General features: G+C 37.3%; 1 protein-coding gene and 1 pseudogene across 4 annotated transcripts in view; one reads left to right on the top strand and one right to left on the bottom strand.

The window, feature by feature from the left end:
* Positions 1-19,584, bottom strand: part of LOC136836441 (cilia- and flagella-associated protein 418-like) — a 192,980-nt gene that overhangs the window by 120,782 nt on the left and 52,614 nt on the right. The gene's annotated exons all lie outside the window — the stretch shown is intronic.
* Positions 2,045-19,584, top strand: part of LOC136836671 (tubulin beta chain-like) — a 54,696-nt pseudogene continuing 37,156 nt past the window's right edge.

Raw genomic sequence — 19,584 nt, 5'->3', positions numbered from 1 at the left:
TAAAAAAAAAAAAAAAAAAAAACTTTATACATATATACAAATAATATAAAAGTAAATGGGACTTTAGTCCTGAAACGTCACCCAGCAACAATAAAGTACCTTGAAAAAGGAATAATGGAATGATCCTTCACCCTAACGTGCTGATGTCTACCAGGTTGATAGAACCCCTCTCAATCTCACTATATATATATATATATATATATATATATATATATATATATATATATATATATATATAAAATATACATACATACAATATATGTATATATATACATACATATGTATATATGTATAATCTTGCTTGGCGGTAGATCAAATGAATCGCAAGATAAAAATAATAATAATTTTCTTCTTCCTGTTACCATTTTTGTTATGTTGTGAATGACATTGTTGCAGAAATTATTGTAATTATCATCATCAAAGTTCGAGGAACAGCCATTCTCAAGAGAAGAAAGTCTCTAGTAAAAAGTTCACACAGCAAGGGTAATAAATGACGGACGTAACTATGGTAGTAATAGTCACGCAGCCAACAGCATGCGACTGACGCAACAGGCAAGTTCCTATGAAGTCGTTTCTTCTTTCTGTTGTTCCTATACCAGTGTAGCAACAACAACAACAACAACAAAAACAACAACAACAACAGTAATATGAGAAATAATAACAACTTTACCTGTAACATCAAAAGTCGTCCAGTAAATAAGTGCAATTAATGACAGAAATCAAATATAATATCCTGAAAAATGATAATGTTAAAAGTCCAAAGAAAGGAAATGAAACAAATATAAATCTAAAAATAACGAGGTCCAGCTTTTGTAGCTTCTTCTATTTTGAGGCTGGGAGTCGGACGTCAAGGGAGTATAACTGAATGAATAGGCTTTGCTTGTTTACAGAATTTGAAGACATTTTGGTAAAGCCTTCCAGTTAAAACCTGTCGACAGGAAAGGTATCGAATAATTTTACAACTGCGTACGAAAATAACATTTTTGATCCTTTCCCTCTCACATTTTTATTTCCTCTTTCTCTCTCTCTCTCTCTCTCTTCCCAGGTGCTACTTTTTAATAAAAAAAAAAAAAACCGGGACAGGAAAGGAATTGAGGCACAGTTTACAACCATAATAAAAAGAAAAACTGACTCAGGTTTCAGGAAAACGTGTATGCTAACGCACTTGTGTGTATGTGGGCAATATTTTGAATATTAACGACTTCCAGAGAAGAATTAAAGTTCAACTGAATTCGGATGCAATACAAAAGTTAAAACGAGTTACAAGAATTTCGCCCTAATATTCCTAGAAATTCCTGGAGGAGGTTCCCCTAATTCCCGCAGTCACTACCAAGAAAGCATAATACAACGCTTAAACCGCGATAGTTTTCAAATGCCGGAAAATGACGACGCAAGCAAAGACAGTAGACATCTGGCTTGACATTTTTCCGCCCTAGATCTCCCGCCAATCGTCGGGCGTCAAAACATCGAGCCAATCGTTTCCCGCTAAAACTCACGTATTATTTAAAGGACTTCTTCCGCGACCTTTAATCAGCAACTCCCTCCAGGCATGCTGTTTTTGTTGCTGTTGTTGTTGTTACTTTGTACATCAAAGGGCTATAAGGCCATCAAACTGCTCTACAGAATTACCAAGTATGGAAAGAGAAGAGAACAAATATTATAAGTAACAGAAAAATTAAACGAATACAGAGGAAAATGTCATGTAAAAAATATAAACTGGCCCGTTTCGTTACCTGAGTCACATAAACATTCCGGAAAGGAATGAAGACTGCAAAAGAATCTGGTCGTAAAATAAAGGATAAATATTCACACGCGGTACGATACGTGTGGCGGTGTAAATACAATATTGATAGCACCACATTGATTACTGAACATTAGCTAACGTAGAAGGGGCAGAGGGGTGGGGCGGAGACAAGGGAGGAAGGATGAAGTTTGGGGTAAAAGTATGAGAGAGAGAGAGAGAGAGAGAGAGAGAGAGAGAGAGAGAGAGAGAGAGAGAGAGAGAGCATGGCTGGCAAAAGCGCGCCAGTTACGTCCCGTTTGAGTGATCGGACGGGTAACCGACGCAACGGCTCTTCCTCTTCTTCTTCCTAAAACCCGCGTAGAGAATCAAGGAAGCTCTCGGTGTCTGAAAACACACTTGGTGCCTGAATTCATTTCTGCTGTCCGAATTCGCTTCCATTTTGTGGCTTTATCTACTGGGTAGATAAACAAAAAAAAAAAATAGACACTCGAGAGGAGAGAAAGCACAATACACAAAAATGCGTGAAATCGTACACATTCAAGCTGGCCAGTGCGGCAATCAAATTGGCACAAAGGTAATACTGAACGCATTTCTTTGTCACGAATCATTTCAAATGGAAAAGACGGCGAGTCAAGCACTAAAGTTACCATTCCATTCCGGAATATAGCACAGTTTGGCACATTTATCCAATACTTTCCATATGCTTCTGATAACTTAACGGTTCGTTGTTTATAAATGTTAATAATATGCTCAGCCTATGCACATCGACCACATTACAACACCAGAGAAAATGCGAAATGCGAAGTAAAAGAGGACTGATTGATTGGCTGATTGATTTTGATGCACTAGCGTTACGACAGCACAGCAACAGAGTAAAACAAATACGTCAATTCCGTTATATATAATCGAAAGGAATAACTGCATCCATTTTCCAGTTAACTAGATAGTCTTTTTTTTTTAGCTCTAATTAGCAATCCTAATGTTTTCTCTTAGTCTGCACCAAAATTCTCAACCAATTAATACCATTTTTTAACTACCAATTCTCAACACACACACACACACATTCAAATGACCTTATTTAAAACTGAATACAAACATATTCTTGGAAACTGCAAGGATAAAGGAAAAGAAGAAGAGCAAGTAAAATTCTATGAAGACGCGACAGAAGACTTACAAAGGAGTGACCTTTATCCAAATCCAAGAAGCATATGTAAGGCAGCGTTGCGTAAGGAAATGCAAACTGGTGTCGACGTGCTACTGGTGACTTTTGTTTTGGTGCATGAAGGATTGTGGGTGTGAATGACGTCATGGCATTTTTCTGAAGCCAGCCCTCCCTTACGGGAAAAGAACCATTAAACAAAGGGGTACTGTTTGCCGAATTTCATATTTTCAAGTATTTCTCGTCAGTCATATTTAAACTAGAGCTTTTTTTAGGATTGTAATCAAGAATATACCTTAAATCAGCTTGTTTATTGCCAAAATAAAAATATAAGCTTTAACCCAAGAATTACATAAATCTTAGGAGCCTTTCCATTGCATGCTTAAATATTTATACCTGGAATGACATTATCTATGCGGACATGCATAGACAAGCACATTCACACACAGACACAGACACACACACACACATATATATATATATATATATAAATGGATGCATGTATGTATGTTCCACATACACTCTGAAACGCACTGAGCAATTTCAACCAAACTTGGTATACATATGAATTACTATCTCGAAAAAAACACTGTGGGGGTAAGACATCACTTTCACCAAAGGGGGGTGGGTGTAGGAACGGGGTGACATATGAAAATAACCGAAAACGACAGATATTAGTGTCTAATCCATTGTTTTTGACCTCGCTGAGATGAATTGCGACACTCCCGATGCCTTTTAAGTCCAAGTTCAGCCCTGATAGGAAGGGTGATGAGAAGGGGTGACGTAAAACTAACTGAAAACGACAGATATTAGTGTCTAATTCATAGTTTTCGAGGTCGCTGAGATGAATGGTGACACTCCTGATGCCCTTTAAGTTCAAGTTCAGCCCCGATAGGAAGTGGGGGTCAGAAGGGGTGACCCCGAAAACGACAGATATTGCTGTCTGATCCATAGTTTTCAAGCCCGCTGAAATGAACAGTGACATTCCCAATGCCCTTCAAGTCCAAGTTCAGCCCCTACAGGATGTGGGGGTGAGGAGAGGTGAAACATAAAATATAAAAATGCTGAGCAACGTAATTGAAGCGACTATCTTAACAGGAAGGGAAAGTTTGTCTGTTGTAATCTGGAGTTTTCGGGCATGGCGGGTTGGTTAGCTAGTGTGTGTGTGTGTGTGTGTATATGTATGTGCTTATATATATACTATATATAACATATATATATATATATATATATATATATATATATATATATATATATATGTAACAACCAAAACCCAAAATGGAAACCAAAGTGGGAAGTGGCCAGAAAGGCATGTGGAATCCGATTACTTGAAATGAAGTGTATATGGGTGTATATATATGTATATATATATATATATATATATATATATATAACATACACATATATACTGTAATGTGTGTGTGTTACAGTAGACTGTGAGCAGGGATTTTATGAAACCCCTGAAATTTTCAGGGAATTCATGAAATCACCAGTTCACTTAGAGACATTTGATCCCCAAGGGCTAGTACTAAACACAGTGAAACAGTCTACACTGTTTTGCCATGTTTAGTACTAGGCCCCCGAGAGATCAAATGTTCGCTGTGCTTAGTACTAGCCCTTGGGAATCAAATGTGTTTTGCTGTGTTTAGGAGGCTACTAGCCACCAGGAGATCAAATGTTTCACTGTGCTTAGTACTAGCCCTCGGGAATCACATGTTTCGCCATGCTTAGCACTAGCCCCTCTGGAATCAAATGTGTTTCGCCATGTTTATACTAGTCCCCCAGGGGATCAAATGTGTTTTGCCGTGCTTAGTACTAGCTCCTCGGGAATCAAATGTGTTTTGCTGTGTTTAGTACTAGCCCCCAGAGATCAAATGTGTTTTGCTGTGCTTAGTACTAGCCCATCTGGAATCAAATGTGTTTTGCCGTGCTTAGTACTAGCCCCTCTGGAATCAAATGTTTCACCATGCTTAGTACTAGCCCCTCTGGGATCAAATGTTTCGTCATGTTTAGTACTAGCCCCCGGGAGATCAAGTGTGTTTTGCCGTGCTTAGTACTAGCCCCTCTGGAATCAAATGTGTTTTGCCATGTTTAGTACTATCCCCCAGGGATCAAATGTGTTTTGCCGTGCTTAGTACTAGCCCCTCGGGAACCTACTGTGTTTTGCCGTGTTTAGTACTAGCCCTCTGGAATCAAATCTGTTTCGCCGTGCTTAGTACTAGCCCTCGGGGATCAAATCTGTTTTGCCATGCTTAGTATTAGCCCCTCTGGAATCAAATGTGTTTTGCCGTGCTTAGTACTAGCCCCTCGGGAATCAAATATGTTTCGCTGTATTTAATACTAGCCACCAGGAAACAAATATGTTTTGCCATGCTTAGTACTAGTCCTTTGGGGATCAAATCTGTTTTGCCTTGCTTAGTACTAGCCTCTTTGGAATCAAATGTTTCGTCGTGCTTAGTACTAGCCCCTCGGGAATCAAATGTTTCGTCGTGCTTAGTACTAGCCCCTCGGGGATCAAATATGTTTCGCTGTGCTTAGTACTAGCCCCTCTGGAATCAAATGTGTTTCGCTGTGCTTAGTACTAGCCCCTCGGGAATCAAATGTGTTTCGCCGTGCTTAGTACTAGCCCCTCCGGGATCAAATCTGTTTCGCCGTGCTTAGTACTAGCCCCCCTGGGATGATATGTGTTTCGCCATGCTTAGCACTAGCCCCTCGGGAATCAAATGTTTTGCCATGCTTAGTACTAGCACCTCTTGGGTCAGTGTTTTAGCCGTGTAGCACTAACCCCTCGGGAGCATAAAATGCACGGACATTTGGTCCCGAGGCCAAAGTACTAACACGGCAAGACATTATATACTGTTAATTTCAAGTAATCGGACTTGGCCACACCACCTCGGCCATTTCCCGAATTGGTCGGCCACTTCCCACCGCGGCCGATTTCTGGTCTTGGGGTGATATATATGATGTGTGTGTGTGTGTATCAAACGATAAGCATATATAATTAACTTAGAAAAAGTGAGGCATGCATCAAAGACAATAATAAACTAATAATAAGCAGGAATAACCGACAGAATAAAAGAAATCGATTCAGGAATAAAATCAAAGAATTGAATGCAGACAGATTTAGGCTCTACCTCCAACTATCATCAGCTTTCGTGACGTGAGAGAGTTCCCCTTCCCATCCTCGGGATAATCATTATTGACATTAATTGAGGAAGCAATATTTTTATAATCATCATCATCATCATTATTCATATCTGATAAAATATTTTGATAAAATCATCATTACCATCAACATTTACATATTTAATAATAATAATAATAATAATAATAATAATAATAATAATAATAATAATAATAATATGTTTTGTTGAATATGATGGCAGCCTTGGTTGCATTAATCTTGTAGTCTTTTTTCTTATTCAGTAACAGAATTGAGTAAAATGCCAAAGTTCATTGCAAGGGTTTTATTTATAAAAATATCAAAAGTCGAAGGTAATGGAAATTTCTATTACCTTCGACTTTTGATATAAGGTAATGGAAATTTCCATTACCTTCGACTTTTGATATTTTATAAATAAAACCCCGCAATGTCCTTGCATTTTACTTCACCCTGTTGCTGAAGAAGAAAAAGATTAATTAGAAGAGTTGAACGGATAATCTACAAGATTAATGCAACCAAGGATGTCATCATATTCAACAAAACATGTTTGAAAGAGGGCCTATACCCAAATAATAATAATAATAATATAATAATAATAGTCTACGTTTATATAAGTAACCTAAAGTTTTGACATTTATTTACATAATTGTGAATAATTTATGCAATTCTAGGAACGAAAGCTGCAATATAAAAAATTCCATTGCAACGATGTTAAAAATTAACAACAAGACAAAGAACAATAACTAATTATTTATATCTCACATTTGTGAAATACCGATTTTATCTGTACTTATTTATCAAAATTTATACACGGCCTTGCTTACTTTTTATTTCATTTACGGTGGTACTAGTTTTACTTTAGTCAGTAAATTAATAAACAACAATATTATTTTCACATATCCCATTAAAGGCACTTCTGGTAACTGGTAGCTTATTATCATCATTATTATTATTATGATTATTATTATTATTATTCAAAATACGGACCCTATTCATATGGACCAAGCCCACAGGGGCCACGGACTTGAAATTCAAGCTTCCAAAGAATATGGTGTTCATTGGAGAGAAGTAACAGAAGGTAATGGGAAATATAAAACTTTATTAATCAAAGGCAGAAGGCTCTTTTATTGTTTGCTGGTCAAATTGTCAATGACTACTTGTTAAGAAAATAGGTATACAGTAAAGTGTATGTGAAGAAATCACCGCAGGTGCATCAATTTCGTAGGTAATCCCAAGGCAAGGAGATTGCCCTCAAATACGCAACACATAAATAAAGTTGAAGATTCTGACAACATCAATACTTGTCTTGCTATCAAGCTTCCAAAGAACATGGGGTTCTTTAGAGAGAAATAACAGAAGAAAATATGAAATACAAAACTTTACTAACCAAAGGCAGAAGGCTTTTTCATTATTTATAAAACTGGCTTCACTGAAGAAATAGGTATAAAGTTCATGTGGACAAAACACCGCAGGTGTCTCAATTTCGTGAGCAATCCCAAGGCAAGGAGATTGCCCTCAAATACGCAGCACATAAATAAAGTTGTAAAGTAAGTATAGCTTAGTTTTACCAGACCACTGAGCTGATTAACAGCTCTCCTAGGGCTGGCCCGAAGGATTACACTTATTATTTTACGTGGCTAAGAACCAATTGGTTACTTAGCAACGGGACCTACAGCTTATTGTGGAATCCGAACCACATTATAGCGAGAAATGAATTTCTATCACCAGAAATAAATTCCTCTAACTCTTCATCAGCCGGCGGCGGGAATCGAACTCCGGCCCATCGAATGACGGTCTGAAGCTCAACCAACTCGGCCAACAAAGGGCTAATAAAGTTGTAAATACTGACAAGTTTATTACTTGTCTTGCTAAAAAAGCAGTGAATATAATTATGCAGGTCACCAAAACAACGTCTTTTAACCAGTGCTGCACCGGAACGGGGTGGTTCGAACTCTTCTTCTGCCAATCCTGCTGACTACTGTACATGCCACATGAAGAATTACCCTGGTGACTTGAACTCAGGACATAAATAAACGAATCAATTTTCTTCTCAAGCGGAAAATTATAACTTGCATCCAGCTAAATGGGAATCAGTAAAGAAAATTCCAACCGGAATACGTCAATAAATAAGTATGAATAATGGTAATCAAGAGATTATCCTTTGACGAACGTCAGCCACCGGACTGAAGCAAACTTGCACGTAACTTAGACTAGAACAGCAAGTAACTTACACTCAGAAAACTAATGAAAGTATCGTGCAAAAGGTTATCCAAAGCCTCAAAACCTAAGCCAAAACACTAATACACCAGCATAAGAAAATCAATCAAATTAACTAACCTTTAAACAAAGAAAACTAAGTCGCGCACTATGGTAAATTCCAGCCGGTAAATTAAGCCCCCAAATAATAACTACTCATATAATTTTACATTCGAGATTCCACCCAATGGACCTACTGTAGCTTCTGAACAAAGAAAACACAACACGCCTGTCATCCGAAGCACCAGCCAGTGAATCAAATGAAACTAATAAGCGTATCGTAATACCAGCCAATGAATCAAATGAAAATAATGCACGCACCATAAATACCAACCAATGATTAAGCCTCCAAAACACGGAAACTAAAGCACACGTTGTACGAAATTATATCAAATAACTTAAGCCCGAAATTAAGCAGACTAAGGATGCGTCCATACTGCAGTAAAACATTTCATACACACACGTCGGTAACTGATCTCATACATATCACAAACATGTTGAAAACAAGTCCACGACCGTAAGTGGAGAATGAATCTCTGGCCAGTACTCGATGATCGCATGAATCACTCAAGGAGACTGCCAATAACTTTAACTTGTATTCAACCTGTTTGCAACGTGTGCGATAAGCTGATGGCGTGTGTTCATGACATGTTTTACTGTAGAGTGGACGCAACATTACACATACGCAAAACATAGCAAGTGGTTCAATAATCCCAACACAAGGAAAATTGATAGACGTTTTATGCAAGATGCCGGCCAAAGAATGAAGGCCCGAGCAAAGCAAATTGCCCCGCCTCCCATAACAAAGGAGGGACTGATAATCGAACTGAAAGAGCAAATACTCCTCTACACTCATTCAGCGCAGGGATGTGTGGGTGGCTATGCATGATCTACTAATACAGAAAAACAGACAAATAAGGCCCTAACAGCCCATCATTAAGCAATTACTGATTTATCGGACTGGGTAAGCCTTACGTGACTGCTGTTGTTAGGTATTCGGTAAAGCTATGTCCGTCTTCTTGGTATGTATACACACACACACATACATACATATATATATATATATATATATATATATATATATATATATATATATACATATACATAAAACTACTCATTGTAAGGTCTTTATGGTTTAGTGCAATGTGTTTCCGTTCATTTCCATACAGCATTTGTGTATTTATAATATTTGCTCTGTTAAACACACCACATCTCTCCAAAATAGTAAACAAAAATGGCAAATATAAATCGCATCTCAAACCAATTCCTTTTCACTACTATGAGCGATGAAACGATTGCATCAACATATTCATGAAATATCAGTTGATAAAATATGGAAAGCCATTTCAACGAATGAAGTGCAATTGTCTATAAAAAAACATACTCGTGTCAAAAAACGCCCCCTCCACTATATTGGTCGAACTCTAACGTATACAAAACTTTGATTATAAGGTACAACAGTTTGTAACAGTAGGGAATTACAGTTTGTGACATAGTAATGAAAGGGCTCTGGATAATACGTGAGAGGTTTGGATAATTTCGAACACGTAATGAGAGTGCAATGTTTCGTTAAATGCTGAATATGAAACAAGGGGTAATGTTTTCATAAATGTTTAAAATGAAGTGGCACTGTGATGCTTGTCAATATGCTGGACAAGAAATGAGTCTGTATCCAACAGCAAACTGTTCCAATGAAAATGTTTGCAAATTAACTCAGTTCATCTGCTCATTACCTTATGATATCTTCATAAATTTGAAACAGACATTCAATGGGATATATTAAAGAATTCCAGAAGAGATGAAGAACAAAAATGAGGACATTTAAACTGCATGTATGATCCCCACAGATTTCGGTTTATCTGATCTTCTTTAGCTACAAAAAAAAAAAAATAAATAAATAAATAAACATTTTCAACTTCTAATCCAGATTGCTTCCTCAGTGCATCTTTACTTCTTGTTCTCTTCATTTCTGTTTTCACACAGCAGCTGGGTAAATGATGTGTAAACGAACTGAAAAAAAAGAGACAAAGCAGAAAAATATGGAATATTGATTCTTGGCTTATTGCCAAGCACTGGAACCCGGGGCGGCCATTCAGTGTTAAAGCAGGGGAACGTTCTATATTGCTTTTATCGAGATGATCTTCATGTGAAAGTATTATAAAAAATATACGATTAAGGGAGCAATAAAAATAAAGATAATAACGGCAAGCACGAGTAGAGAGAGAGAGAGAGAGAGAGAGAGAGAGAGAGAGAGAGAGAGAGAGAGAGAGAGAGTAGATTGCTGTCATGGGGCTGGTAACGCATGTGATGTTGATGGTCACAAAAAAAGGTAATCCATGTTTGACAGACTCGTGTACAGAAAGTACCTTGCTTTAATCTATTATGCATTTCCTAATTGACGTACAGAAGTTATTTTTCTCTTGTCAGCACAGACTGACAGTGCGAGTGTCATATGTGTGACTTCGATGACACATGGGCGAAGTTTACCTCGCGATTTGAAATGAGGCATAATATATTAAGCTAGTTTATTGGTACCGTGCATAATTATTTTCCCCGCAAAGTAGTTAAGATCAAATTTCGTTCCCTTGAATACCCAGGGGGTAGAACGATTACTGAAGGTAAACCATCAATCTATGCGCTCGCATGTTGTGCATTATACCTTCAACAGGTGACCCCGGAAACTACGTAACCCCCCTGTGAATATCAAAAGACGGAAAGAGGGTAAGAAAAATAAGTAGGGCTTGACAACTCCAGGGAAGTGACCGGAGAACCAATTATTATTAGTGTGCGATATTGTAAGGCAGGGAACGCTGAAGGGAATTACTGCTTCTTGGGGAAATCCCTTGCTTTCTTTTGCATCTGCTGAACACTTTAACCTTTCTATTTCAAGAGAAGGGTTTTGTCTTCACTAAGGAGGAGAAGTCCATTAATTAGATCTAGCTGTGACCCGACATGATTTGAGTTCCTCATTGGATGGGTCAATATTGCACTCGGCTAGCACTCCCCTAGGCCCGCGTTCGATTCGCCGCCTGGCCAATGAAGAATTAGAGGAATTCATTTCTGGTGATAGAAATTCATTTCTCGCTATAATGTGGTTCGGATTCCACAATAAGCTGTAGGTCCCGTTGCTCGGTAACCAATTAGTTCTTAGCCACGTAAAATAAGTCTAATCCTTCGGGCCAGCCCTAGGAGAGCTGTTAATCAGCTCAGTGGTCTGGTTAAACTAAGGTATACTTTTTTTCCGACATGATTTGAGCAGCCAGCCCCGTCTGTCTCTGCACTAGTAAAAAATGAGGAAATTTACCCGTAAGAGGATAGTGGCATCAGTGCATCTCACATGGTGCACTGTAGGCATCACTAACAGGTGTTTGCCGCGTCCCTTTAGCCGCTAGCCGCATCCAGTATTTAGCCCTTACTTCTATTTCCGCTTCCTTTCTTCCATCTTGCTGCCCAACCTCTCAAACTATTATATCTGAGTGCAATCGTGGGACTTTTTCCCAGTTTCACCTTCAGAACTTTGTACTTCGTCTCCTCTATTTCTGGACCTCTTTATCCAGCCACTCCAACTGTCTCTTTTTCACTGCCATAAGCGCTGAAAAGACCCCAGTGCTGGGATTTATGGTTTCAGTCTCATTATTCCGTCAATCATTCCATATAAAATCTTGTTTTCTTAAACGTTCTTTCCTTTAATTAAGAAGACGTTTCATGCTTTCTTCACGGGGAAGCCTAACTCTCCTTTTCCTTTGTATTTCGTTTCTTTTTAGCTTCTGGCCCAAAGCAGCCAAGGACATTCGATATCACGTTTCGTCGTCCATGAGAAGAAAAGGTTACTGGACCCACTGGAAGTTGTCGAGTATGAACCCCAAAAAACCAAAAGCCTCACAGACTTATTTCACATCTTTCCAGCCTTTCTTCTATTATGGCGTAGCTTTTTACTCCGCCGGGAAACTGGCTCTATTCTACTTAAACTGAATTCTAAAGGTATTCAATCATTCGCAATACTTTTTAATTGACCTTGTCCTTTACAGAGACTTGAATATGCATTAAATATAGCAGTTTCCTCGTAAAGGCCCTAATCCTCCAAGGCCACAATGACACAAAGGCAAATTGCTCTCAGGTCACGATAACCCAAAAAGGTCAAATTACACCAGGGTCACTATAAGTCAATAAATAAAATCCCTCAAATAACGATCTCCGAAAATGATGAATTTTTCCAGTCACAATGCCGCGGAAAGGTCAAACTACTCAAAGGTCAATATGCCCCAAAAGGTCAAATAATTTCAAGATCACGACCCGCACAAAGATCACATTATTTCAGGGTTGTGATGCCCCAAATATTCGAATTAATCAAACGTAATGATGCTTTTAAAAGTCGAATTACTTCCAGGTCACACTAATCCAAAGAGTCAAAGTGCCCAAAGCATACAATATCTACAAAGGTCAAATTACCCCAAGGTCCCGAACCGTCAAAAGATAAAAGTGCTCAAAGGTCACAATTATGACTTGATGTTAAAGGAAGATTTATGGTGATAGCGCTATAGTCCTCTTAGTAAATATGACACATTTATTCCACAAACTCTGATGACAAATTCATTTGTGGAATAATTATTTGACGTTTTAGACTAGCTACTATCCGAAAGTAGAAAATGAAAACTAAAACTGAGTTTCAACTAAGAAGACTGATGATATTTTCAAAACTATCCGCCGCAGCCACGCAAGATTAAAACCTGAAGGCACTTCAGTCGTTTGTGGAGGCTAAGGTTACAATGTAAGAAGAAATTGTTGAGCCAAGTCTCCTTTAAGAAAGCGAAGTATGCATGTCGGATGTCAATCAAAAACTGTTAAAAAGGTTAGCAAAAGTGAAAGAATGGATTAGTGATGATCTGAGTAGAATAGAATAGAACAAAATATGGAATTTAGGCCAAAGGGCAAGCGCTGGGACTTATGAAGTCATTCAGCGCTGCAAGGGAAACTGACAGTAAAAAAGATTGAAAGCTGTAATAGGAGGAAAACATTGCAATTGCACTATAAATCTATTTAGAGAGGTTGAAACAAAGATGGAAGAAAGAGAATATGAACGGAGGTACTGAAAAAGGAATGAAAGGGATTGCAGCTACGGGCAGAAGGGACGCTGCAAAGAGCCTTAAATAATGACTGACGGCACTACCGCCCTGCGGGGGAAAAAATAGATTAGCAATGATCTGATCAAGTGGATAGAACGGAAGACGACAGCTTGGTGAAAAGAATATGCAGTCTGGAAGTGTTAGGAAAGAGGAGAAGAGGAAAACATAATATGTGTTGGATAAACGAAGTGAAAAATAAACGAAGTGACACAGCATGTTTGTGGGTGATTTTGATTCACTGCTGAGGAGCCTTCTATGCAGATGCATGAAGGACCAAGTTCTATGAAGTTTCCAGCCTTGGGGCTCATCCATAATTAATGAGCTAAAGCACGAATACTGCAGTGACGGTTTGTTGTTTTATCTTAGTATCACTCTTTGTCGTGACAGCCAGCTGAATGGTGGAAGAATTTGTGTGTGTGTGTATATATATATATATATATATATATATATATATATATATATATATATATATATATACATATATGCGTGTGTGTGTCTTAGTTTTGTTACTAACACGCACGTGAATTTTTTTTATTCAAATACTAAACCACATAATAAAATCACATATACCCGTTTTCCTATAATTTACTTTACACTTGGAATAACTTGCACCCAAACGGAATACAGTATAATGACGGGTTTGAGGGGGGAGGGGGCGGGCATTATGATAGCTTTGTCACTCATACACACGCGACACTTCGGTGTCGATGTGTTGATTTCAATTCTAAATCTAAAACCTGAACTCGACATGAATATGTAAAACAGAGTCGATATCAACTTACATCTGTCTTGAGAGCTGGATGGAGAGGTCACTGTCGCCTCTGTGGCAAACCCAAAAGGTACAGGTTCGAATCTCCGTCGGGGCAGATATACTTGTTGTAAATGATTCACTTTGACAGTAAGTTATTCCCGAGGTCAAGTGAATTCGATATTAAGGGTGTTTGTGGCTTTGTACATGTGTGTGTATATATGCATATATATATATATATATATATATATATATATATATATATATATATATATATATCTATATATATACATATATATATATATATATATATATATATATATATATATATATATATATATATATATATATATATATATATATATATATATACATATATATATACATATATACATATATATACACATATATACATACCTTATACAGATAGATAGAGAGAGACCGAGTATACATATACGAGAGAGAGAAGGCCCTGGAGACAAAAGCTAGACAGAAAAGAAACTCAGCCTCAGAGAGACACCAGTGGAAGCGCAAGCTGCAGGCGTTACTGGCGTGTAATATAAAAACCACCGGAAGAACCAAGTAACGATAGACACTTCCTTGAAAAAATAATGTTTCCACATTGCCCTCACATCATGACCCCAATAAACGAGTAAATCACCATCAATTGATGGCGAAGACCGTCTGTGAATCGATGCATTGACAAAAGTGCACCTTATGAGAAATGGTTCATCAGACCACAGATCAATATCAGTTGGATTCCAAAGGATCTCGTCACGTAACATTTCCAAATCGTTCAGGGGAGCGGCCCGGCCGGACTTTCCAAGGTAGCTAGAAGTTCATCCTTTCAGCGAGCTGTTGTTTCAAGAATAGAAAAGAATACAGAATTTAGACCGAAGGCCAAGAGCGGGATCTATGAGGTCATTCAACGCGGAAACGGATAATAATAAAAAAAAGGTTGAAAAGTGTAACAGGAGGAAAACTCGCAGTTGCATTATCAATCAATTGTTAGTAGAGGGTGGAAAGTAAGATGGAAGACGAGAATATGAACGGAGGTACCGTAAAAGGAATGAAAGGGGTTGCAGCAAGGGCCGCAAAGAAACTTTAGTAATGCCTACAGTGCACTGCATGCGGTGCACCGACAACACTTCTCTCCTACGGGGGCTGTTGTTTTAATGGTAGCACCGTTTGGGAACGGCGAAACAATGGCGCTATCTAGTCAAAGTCCGACAGAACAATAGACAAAAAAGTATGATCATACTCCTAAACATTTTTATACACACGCATACAGGAAATAAGTAAAAGAAATAAATGACGCGCATTCCACAGCTCAACAGTGGTAACAAATTGTCACCGAACCGTCGATTAACCAAACATAAGTAAGTTTTCAGAGCTCTACAATTTCACAACAAGAAATAAAGATGATTGCTTGAAGAATATAATATGTAACAGTGGAAATATGGCGGATGATGTGAGCGAGAAAAACATGGGTTAAAAGCACTGCTAATGAGAGCACACAAACACACACATACACAAACAGAGAGAGAGAGAGAGAGAGGGAGAGATGCTTTCAAAAAAGCCATCAATATGAACACAAGAATAAAAAAGAAAGTGTTTTTAAACGTAATTCTAATCATAACAAAACCATTAATATGAGAACGGACAAAAAGAGAAAGTGTTTTTAAACGTGTTTCTAACAATAAGAGAGAGAGAGAGAGAGAGAGAGAGAGAGAGAGAGACATCAGGACACCTTTCTCCGGCGACCTTTTCTTCCTGATCGAAATCCGATATGAGCTAAATGCCAAAGCAATCGATTCCTGGAGACAAGCAAAGGCTGAGACCAATGGCTTCTGAGAATATAAAGGTTCGCCTTCCAAGGACATTGCCTCAGAGGGATCATTGTTGGCTGGGTCTTCAAAAGAAATTCTTAATTACGTCACCTGACAGTAAATAACAGTATGAATAACAAGAAAATACAATGAGGGAAGCCTTTGAGGGTCTGTTTCTGTCTCGGGGGTGATGTCAGCTTTCAAACTGAGGTGTAGACCAATACAAGCGAATACTGGGCAAACCATAAAAGATCCTAGTTCAAGGCTGCTAAGGTGCAGTGCAGAGATCAATATCAGAATAAAAGAAAGGAAACATAGACAGTGAAAAAGGAATGAGCCACCTAAAACTGAACAAAACACCCGACTCCCTCGTCTCAGAGATACCATGTACAGGAAAGCACTTGTTTAGCTGTTGGCTTATTCCAAAGAATATATTATCAGGTTAAATAATATTAAAAGTAATATATGACTTATAATGAACAGGCTATTAATCCAAAAAGTTGAAATGGACTAACATGAATATAAACTGAATAAAAAGATACAAACTGAAATACATTAAACTATTCATATTCAGTTTTAATTTATACAAACGCCCACGTATTTTCTGGAAGCAGTATAAACCTTCTCTCTATTTCTGTATTATATATATATATATATATATATATATATATATATATATAATATATATATATATATATATATATATATTATATATATATATATATATTATATACATACATACATACACACACACATATATATATATATATATATATATATATATATATATATATATATATATATATATATATATATATATATGTGTGTGTGTGTGTGTGTGTGTGTGTTTATGTATGCATTTCTCCTCTCTGCACTCTTACAGCTTATTATTTTCTTAAAAAGTTCCATAAAAGTAACAAAGAAAATTGAATAACTCACTAAATTTCGACCAACAGAGCCCATGTTTATTCCTGGTAAAATGCAATTTGGACTGAACTGCTCATGAAGTGTAACAGACTTGGTGAGGTAATCTCCTTTATGAAGGTAATCCGTCCGGATTTCTTCTCTAACAGGTTGGTTTTAATATTTTTCAATTTTTTTTTCTTTTGACAGATAGATTAGAAGCTCACATCCTGAACTAGAATTTATTTTGCTTTGGTTTCCAAATAAACTGAACTTGCCAGAGGACTTTGGAAGGCAGGTATCAAGGCCAAAACTCTACTGAACATTCATTAAATAGATAATCCAGCCTAGCCGGCCGCTAGATAAGCATCGCTTGAAAAATTCCTTGTCAAAACGTCACCATGTCCTTCTAGAAGTAAAATCCAAGAATTCATAGAACACTTCCGAAAAGGAGTTTATCTCACCAAATACACTAAAATCTACATATTTAAACTATTTCCTATAATGCTTTTTATTGCACATAAATACTGGTTCTGTAACACCTCATCTTTCACCTAGACAGCGCCGATGTGTACTGGGCAAAATTTAATGGCTTTATTCAATCGCCTTTGTTTTTATGAGCCTTTTTAACGGGAGAGGGAGATAATACATGGATGAATAATATATATATAATATATATATATATATATATATATATATATATATATATATATATATATATATATATATATATACATATACACACATACAGAATCTGGAGCATAAACTATCCCGTCTTATTGAAACCTAATGCGACTAATATGAATATATAAAGTTACAGTAAGAGTGTGAAACCAGTGCAATTTTCAGGGAATTCGTGAAATCACCAATTCAATGAGGAACATTTGATCACCGAGGGGCTAGTCCTAATCACGGTGAAACTGATTCATCTACACTGTTCCGCCATGTTTAGTACTAGCCCATCGGGGATCAAGTGTCCCTAAGTGCATTTGATCCCCGAGGGGCTAGTACTAAACACGGCAAAACACATTTGATCCCCACGGGCTAGTACTAAACGTGCTGAAATAGTGTAGATGAATCACTGTTTCTCTGTGTTTGGTACTAGCCTCTCGGGGATCAAATGTCCCTATGTGAATAGGTAATTTCATGAATTCCGTGAAAATTTCTGGGATTTCATGAAATAAATGGTTTCACAGTTTTACTATAAAACACACACATATATATATATATATATAACTAACTGACCAACCCGGCACTACCCCGGAAAAACTCTGAATGACATTCGATAAACCATCTCTCTCTCTCCCTCCCCCTTAAAACCCCCTCTCCTCTCTCTTCCTCTCCCCTCACTCTCTCCCAACACACCCATTCACTATCATAGAATTCAACAAGCTTAGGCCGTGTATTCATGATCAAGTTTACCTGTCATTTCTTCTGTCAGTTCATCGAAACTGCCATTAAAACTTACGTGTAGACAACAGTTTGTGGGCGGAGACGGTCCACTCACCGGAACGGATGAAATGATGGTATTACCTAAATAATTCCTGACCAACTGACAGGTGATTGCACTTACGGACAGGTTAGCATCAATTTCATGGCAGTTTGCCATTGTATTTCATCCGAGAAGTATCTCAGATCTCTGAACAAATATGAATAAATTATGTATAGACATTATTCATTTACTGTTAGACCCTTCAGTGCTGTTTGTAGGCCGTTATTAGTCCAAATCATATAATAAAAATTTAAAACAATATTTCCTTCTGATACAGAGAATTTGTTATAGGCCAAGGCTAATGATGTCTTTTTATGATGTGTTACTACAATGAGAGTAAACTTCATTGTCTAATCCATAAAAAGCTGAACCAACCACTTAGTTCTAATTTAAACTCATCCATTAATAATGTATGAGAATAGGCGTCATTTTTTAATAAGAAATATATAGTCTATACTCCGTTACACTTTTTGACTTCTTTCCTATTATCAAGTGAATTGCTGCAAGAGTTAGCCTTTCCACCCCCTCATCATATAAAGAAAAAAAAGTGGAAAAACACTTCAACTTGTGATACGTATTCTTTAGACTGGTTTCAGGGACGTTTTTAACATAACATTATAAATTACAACTCATTATCTTTATAATGACGTCAAATTCCTTAATGTAGAATTAATTATAAAGTTAAACGGATCGTTAGAAGAAAATTACCGCTAAGCATGTCTTACGGTATCCATAAACTTGGCCAATTCGTACCTCTGGTAATAACGTAATCATGAATCAAACAAAATCTTTCCCTTCTTCAAGGAATGTTAGGCAATCTGTTATCTATTGTTTTGAGTAAATACGTGTTGATTAAAGATAGTAGTAAAGGTATATCATTCTAATATATAACCATAAACAATAATTTTATTTTCCTAAATGACAGGAATACTATTCCTTACTGTGTATGATTACATCAGCAAAAGGTACGAAATTGACGTGTTGTGTAAGCTGTGAGCACTTCGACGTTCCTCGAAGTGCAGTAACTGCCCTATTGGCATCGTATAAATTTACCCTTCATACACGTAAATTCTGCAAGTGCCTTTCGGAAAAGAATTCCAAATGTAATGCTCTACATTCCTGTAAAGCTTTAATCTAGAATTTTCAGTCATTATCTTTCAGGTAATC

This window comes from Macrobrachium rosenbergii, chromosome 56 (assembly GCF_040412425.1).
Source record: "Macrobrachium rosenbergii isolate ZJJX-2024 chromosome 56, ASM4041242v1, whole genome shotgun sequence".
NCBI lineage: Eukaryota > Metazoa > Arthropoda > Malacostraca > Decapoda > Palaemonidae > Macrobrachium > Macrobrachium rosenbergii.
Note: the sequence above shows the minus strand (reverse complement) of the source record. Positions and strands in the feature narration are given on the sequence as shown.